Source organism: Mesoplodon bidens (genome assembly GCF_964165515.1).
Source record: "Mesoplodon bidens genome assembly, chromosome: 15".
NCBI lineage: Eukaryota > Metazoa > Chordata > Mammalia > Artiodactyla > Ziphiidae > Mesoplodon > Mesoplodon bidens.
The window spans coordinates 12433560-12439725 of NC_138171.1; the positions used below are offsets into that span (position 1 = coordinate 12433560).

General features: G+C 45.4%; 1 long non-coding RNA gene across 1 annotated transcript; it reads right to left on the reverse strand.

The window, feature by feature from the left end:
- Nucleotides 1-2489: 2489 nt before the first annotated feature.
- LOC308629712 lies at nucleotides 2490-6084 on the reverse strand. Its single transcript, XR_014017702.1, has 5 exons — nucleotides 5941-6084; nucleotides 5478-5587; nucleotides 3974-4038; nucleotides 3583-3649; nucleotides 2490-2734 (listed from the first exon to the last, which is right to left on the reverse strand). It is a non-coding gene; the product is annotated as an uncharacterized lncRNA (long non-coding RNA).
- Nucleotides 6085-6166: the final 82 nt, after the last annotated feature.

The window sequence follows — 6166 nt, forward strand, 5'->3', positions numbered from 1 at the left end:
CCCACGCACCACAACTACTGAGCCCGCGTGCCACAACTGCTGAAGCCCGTGTGCCTAGAGCCTGTGCTCCACAAGAGAAGCCACTGCAGTGAGAAGCCCGCGCACTGCAAGTAGAGAAAGCCCACACGCAGCAACGAAAACGCAACGTAGCCAAAAAGAGAAAAAAAAGAATAAAATAAATTTTCAAAAAAGGTATGCCAGTCAAGTACCTTAGCAGTCCTGCCACAAGGCAAGTCTCTGATTCACTTTTTTTTTTTAAAGTATTTATTTATTTTGCCGGATCTTAGTTGCGGCACACTGGATCTTTGTTGCAGCATGCAGGATCTTTAGTTGCGGGATCGCAGCATGCAGGCTTCTTCGTTGTGGCGTGCGGACTCTTAGCTGCGGCATACATGTGGGGTCTAGTTGCCTGACCAGGTCTAGTTCCCTGACCCTGCATTGGGAGCACGGGAGTCTTACCCACTAGACCACCAGGGAAGTCCCAGATTCATTCTTTCATTTAATATTTATTGAATGGCCTACCACGTGCCAGGATCTGTGCCGCATGCCATGGAGGGGCCACAAAGGAGGGACAGCTGCTATCTACACTATCTATCTATCTCTTGTGCTATCTACCATGGAGTCATGGTCTAATGTAGGGAGACAGATGACAAATATATATGCTACATAAACATACACATATAATGTATGTATACTGTATATGCATAGGCACTATTTATTAGGCAGTGAAAAATAATACAAAAAATATAAGGAAATAGAAAGTGATGGGGAAGATTGTTTTAGATAGGTTCCCAGAGAAGGTGACATTTAAGTAAACCAAGGGAACCATGAAAGATCTGGCGGGGCTAGGCCTGGTCATTCATTCCAGGTTGGAGTGCACCTAAAGTGATGGAGGACAGTTAGAACTGTGTGACTGAAAGAGAAGGGGGGAGATGAGGTCAGAGGTTAATGGAGAGGAAGATGGTCCAGGCCATTGAGTCCAGCTTTTACTGTGTGAGGTGGGGAGACACAGGAGGGTTGAGCAGGACAGTGCTGTGATCTCTGGTTTTCAAGGGCACTCTGGCTGCATATAGAGAATTAGATCTCAGGGAGCAAAGGTGGAAGTACAGACCAGTAATCAAAGCTTGGATGATGGTGGCTTGGATCCGGAAGATGGTAGCAATGGAGGTGGGAAAAGGGCTGAATGTCAGGTGTATTTTAAAGGTAAACCGGGAATTCCCTGGGGGTCCAGTGGCTTCTGGGGTCTGGGTTCAATCTTTGGGTGGAGAACTAAGATCCCGCATGCTGCATGGCACAGCCAAAAAAAAAAAAAAAAGATAAACCAACATGGGGAATGGAGCAAAATGTCGAGGATAACTATTTCTGGCCTGAGCACCTAGACTGACAGTGTTGTCGACACCTGGAATAGAAATGGTTGTGGGAGCTGCAGCCTTGGTGGGAGGGGGTCAGTTCAGGTTTAGACATGTTAAGTTGAATGCATGAAGGGAAGGAAAGAATGGAAATGTTGCATCCACACATAGAACTTTGAAGGTCCTGTCAAGAAATCGCTGTTAGTGATGCTCAAGGTGTCAAGGTCATTATAGAGTGCTTTCGATTATGGTGTTCTGCATTATTTATTGCTGGGTAAATTACCACCGAAACTTGAGGGAATTCCCTGGCGGTCCGGGGCCCCAGGTTCAATTCCTGGTCAGGGAAGTAAGGTCCCACACGGCGTGCAGCAGGGCCAAAAACAAAAAAACTTAGTGACTAGAAACACAACCTCATTTTCTGTAGTTCAGGAGCCCAGGCAGTTTAGGTGGGTCCCATTTCAGGGCCTCTCACAGGTATCATGGTGTCAGCAAGGTTTCTAGTCACCAAATACCAGGGAAGGATCTGCCCCCAAACTCAGTGGTTGGCAGGACTCAGTTCCCTGCACCATATTGGCTGGAAGACAATCTCAATTCCTCACTAGCTTGTTTCACTAAAGTGAGCAAGCCAAGGAATAAGACAGGAAGGGAACTAGGCAAGAGGATGTCAACAAGTCTTTTATAACCCAATATCAGAAGTAATACCCCTCTTGGACTTCCCTGGTGCAGCAGTGGTTAAGACTCCGAGCTTCCACTGCAGGGGTATCAGGCCGTGGTGTGCGGCAAAAAGAAAAAAAAAAAATACCCCTCTAGCTAGTTTTCTGTTCACTGGATGCACTAGGTCCACATACTCAAGGGACCTGGAGTCAACATCAGGAATCAGATTAGAAAGCACAAAATCAAAAAAACCCACAATGGAATCCTATCTTCCTAAGATTAGCCAGATCAAGTATCTGGGGACAGAGTAGGGAAGTTAAAGTGAAACCAGATTAGCCCTATGTCACTAGTCTGTTTGGAACTTTCCATGTTTAAACATTAAAATTTTAAGTTTAATATTAAAAGCTCTCTCTGCCCCTAGAGCTTTTTACCTCAAGCATCATTTGGTTCAAGGTCTCTTATCTCCAATGACCAAATACAACAGTATTTTGATTCAAAGGATTTTATTTTCTTTCTCCAGATAGGAAGGGTACAAAGTTAGAAATTTTTACCTAAGTTTAATATAATACTTGATTCTTCAAAACAGCCAGAGGCTTTTCAGCTCTGGACACTCAGGTTACACAGCAACCTTATGAGACTGATTCAACTGGAACCTTCATGCTTTCTCCGTAAAGAACAGGGTCATCTTTTCCCAAGAGACCTTGCATTCCAACTCCACAGTTGAGAAACTCCTTAAAAGAAAAAAGATATATCACCATCAGGACTTCATTCTGATGTAAACTGATATAAACAGCTAGGTGTTTGGGATGTGGGAGTATCTAGTCTTCAGGAACTAGGTGGATGTAGAGTCAAGTACCAGACCAAGGAGAGACTTCCAACCTCTCCAGTCAGGCACCTCACTGAAGTCTGTGTCAAAATGTTCATCATCGATCTATAGCCTTTCTAGGTACAGTAAATAGAGGTAAGGGAGACAAACCCAGGACCACACCAAAAGTTACGCTGATTCTAGAGGGACTTAACACAAATGAAGCTCATGCAAAAGTTACTTTAGGGACAAATGGGGGCATCTGAAATATAAAGTGGACAAGCAGACATTCGGGATACAAAGTGTTATTTGTTTAAAAAGAAAGGAGGCAGGAGATAGAGATCGCCTGTCTCCTTGGCTTGTTCACTGTGATGCAGCAAGCCACTGTGTTCCTTACCCACGGGGTAAGGAACTGAGGTTGGCCTCCAGCTAACAGTGTGAAGAATTCAACCTTTCAAAAAAAAATTACAACCAATTTCAATCTCAACTCAAAAGATGGCTTGGAGCTCCTCATCCTGTATTATCTGCCAAGGCAGAATTAACTTTTCATTTAATTCTTCCCCCTTTCTTAGGGAAAGAAAGACCTGGTAGTACCAATAGGTCAACAGTCCTGCTAAGGACACAATTTTCCCCTCCTGTTTTACCCAACTTGGAACTGGGTACTCAGGTTACTCCCAAGTGGGCAAACCCAACACCTCTCTATCCTGAGCACATTTAGTAATCATTTTACTAAGGAGGGGTTAACCCCTAGGTAACAATTTGCAGAAACCTCACCTGTTACAGGACAGACTGAACCAAGCTGAGATCAGGCTGCAATCAACCTACTTACGCCCCGACGCACCTGTAGGAAGTTAACAGATGAAGCCAAGATAAATGGCTTGAGTGATGGAAGAGGGAAAAAACCCATAGGACAAGCCCAATTCCCACTAAAAAAAACCCCCACAGAAAGTAGTCTGTTGGTGATTAACCAGAAAACAGATAAACAGAAGTTATCTTTGTGGCCAATGCATCAGACAAAACTGGCTAATAGTTCAGTTAGATCAACAGGGTCGATCTGACGGGGAAAAAAGTTAAGTCATCAGCTGCAATGGCCATGAGTCACAGGAAGTAGAAAGCAATGGGGATAACCTCTTTAAAAGAAAAGCAGTTAATGGACGTGACTTACCAATTCTCTCCCAATCCTGGATCCATCATGGTCCATTCAAAGTCTGCTTTCTGCCAACAGTGAACCTGAGATGAAAACAGAAACATGACCGCCAGTCAGCTAGATACCCAAAGGAGTGGGGGACAGAGGAGATGCTCAAGCTGGCATATCAGACAGAAACTGGCTTAGAGAAGTTAGATCAACATGGTCGATCTGTCGGGGAAAAAAGTTCAGTCATCACTTATGCCAACAGGAAGCTTTTGGCCTCTACGGAAAGAACCCTGGGGCCTTCCCTGGTGGTGCAGTAGTTAAGAATCCGCCTGCCAACGCAGGGGACATGGGTTCGAGCCCTGGTTCAGGAAGATCCCACATGCCGCGGAGCAACTAAGCCCATGTGCCACAACTACCGAGCCTGTGCTCTAGAGCCCACGAGCCACAACTACTGAAGCCCACACGCCTAGAGCCTGAGCACCGCAACGAAGAGCAGCCCCCGCTAGCCCCAACTAGACAAAGCCCTTGCGCAGCAATGAACACCCAATGAAAGGAGGGAAGGAGGGAGGGAGGGAAGGAAGGAGGGAGGGAGGGAAGGAGGGAGGGAGGGAGAAAAAAAGAACCCTGAACTAGGAATAAGATTTGATTCGTCTGTTTCTCTACCTTCGTCTTCATGCAGTTATTTCAGCACTTCTGTGTCCTGTTCTCGGCAGTAAGATAGTAGCTAAGACAAACACTTCTGTCTTCTGTGCTTACATCTGATAGAGGCCAGCGTGGCTGGCAAGAATTGTGGGGAAATGGCTGGCTTTTACTTAGGTGACTGCAGGGTTTTGACTATGTATTAGGATGTTACACTTTAATGCAAGATGTCATCACTTAAAACGCGACTTAATACTCTGGGACAGCAAGGTTTAAGGAACACTTCGTCCAAGAAGTCCCACCCTTAAAGTGGCATTTCTGGACTCCGTTAAGTTAGGGAGTTGGGAATTAAAGCAAATAGGCCAACAGAAACACATTTGGCTTTCCTTAAAAATATCATCACACCTAAATAGGAAGGAAATCTAAAAAGAGGGGATATATGTATTCATGTAACTGATTCACTTTGCTGTACAGCAGAAACTAACACAACATTGTAAAGCAACTCTACACCAATAAAATTTTTTTAAAAATGTCATCACATTATCCATCCACTTGGAAGCTTAAGTATAAAAGAAAGCTGTTTATTAAGAAACAAGTGAAGGAATGGCATCTGAAAATGTGCCTTAAGGAGCATTACAAAGACATTTAAAAATTAACACCTATTCACTTTCAAGAGATAATTCACTTATTCCACTTTGTAATAAGTCTAATAGGTATGTTTCTGTGAATTATAATAAAACCAAGCACTCAGAACACCTCAAAGAAAACCTAGTAACTAAAATATGCTAATTGGCTGCCCTTAATCATCTTTTCTTTCCCTCCAAGCTCGCCTAGCAAACTAAGAGGTTGCTCAGAGCACGCGTTTCCTACAATAGGCCAAAAGACAAATGCTTACTCCAGAGGTCAGGAGATTGAAGGTTGTTCATGTCTACACGTGGTTTCCTTGAAGGCCCAGCAGGGACCCCTTTCTCCAAGGTCCATTCTGTACGCTGTGATCGCGCAAACCTGCGAACCAACAAAGAAAGGTCATCAAGCGCCATCTTCCCACAGTCGGAAGAGAACATGGCAGCGCCTTTTGAGGCCGGTGTCTCAGAACTAACTGGCAAGTATTCAAAGACATCAGCATTGTCGATCTGATGGGGAAAAAAGTGAAGTCATCATTTACACCAGCCGAGGACTCCTCAGGCCCGAGCACAAGGCGCGGGCTTTTCCAGCTCTAACTGATCTCCCCAAAGGCGCTGAGGCCTATTTAGAATCAGAGCAGAGACAGCCACGAGGAGAGGGGGCCACCGGTAGGGGCGACCGCACAAAAAAAGGAAAAAGAGGCACAGAGATCTCGAAATGAGCTTTCCACTCACCACATACAGTAGTAAACCCTGGTTGCCGGGATGGGACGACACGGGAGGAGAAACAGAGGAGCTAAGCTGAAGAAGAGACAGCGTCGAAGACGCAAAAGAACAAGCAGCCCCAAAGCCACCCTTATATAACCAGAGGGGACTCACGCCTGCGCACTGGACCCGAGGCGCTTCCTTCCCCCCTCCCCGACCCGCGCCGCGCGAGGCCCTCTGGGAAATGTAGTCGCCG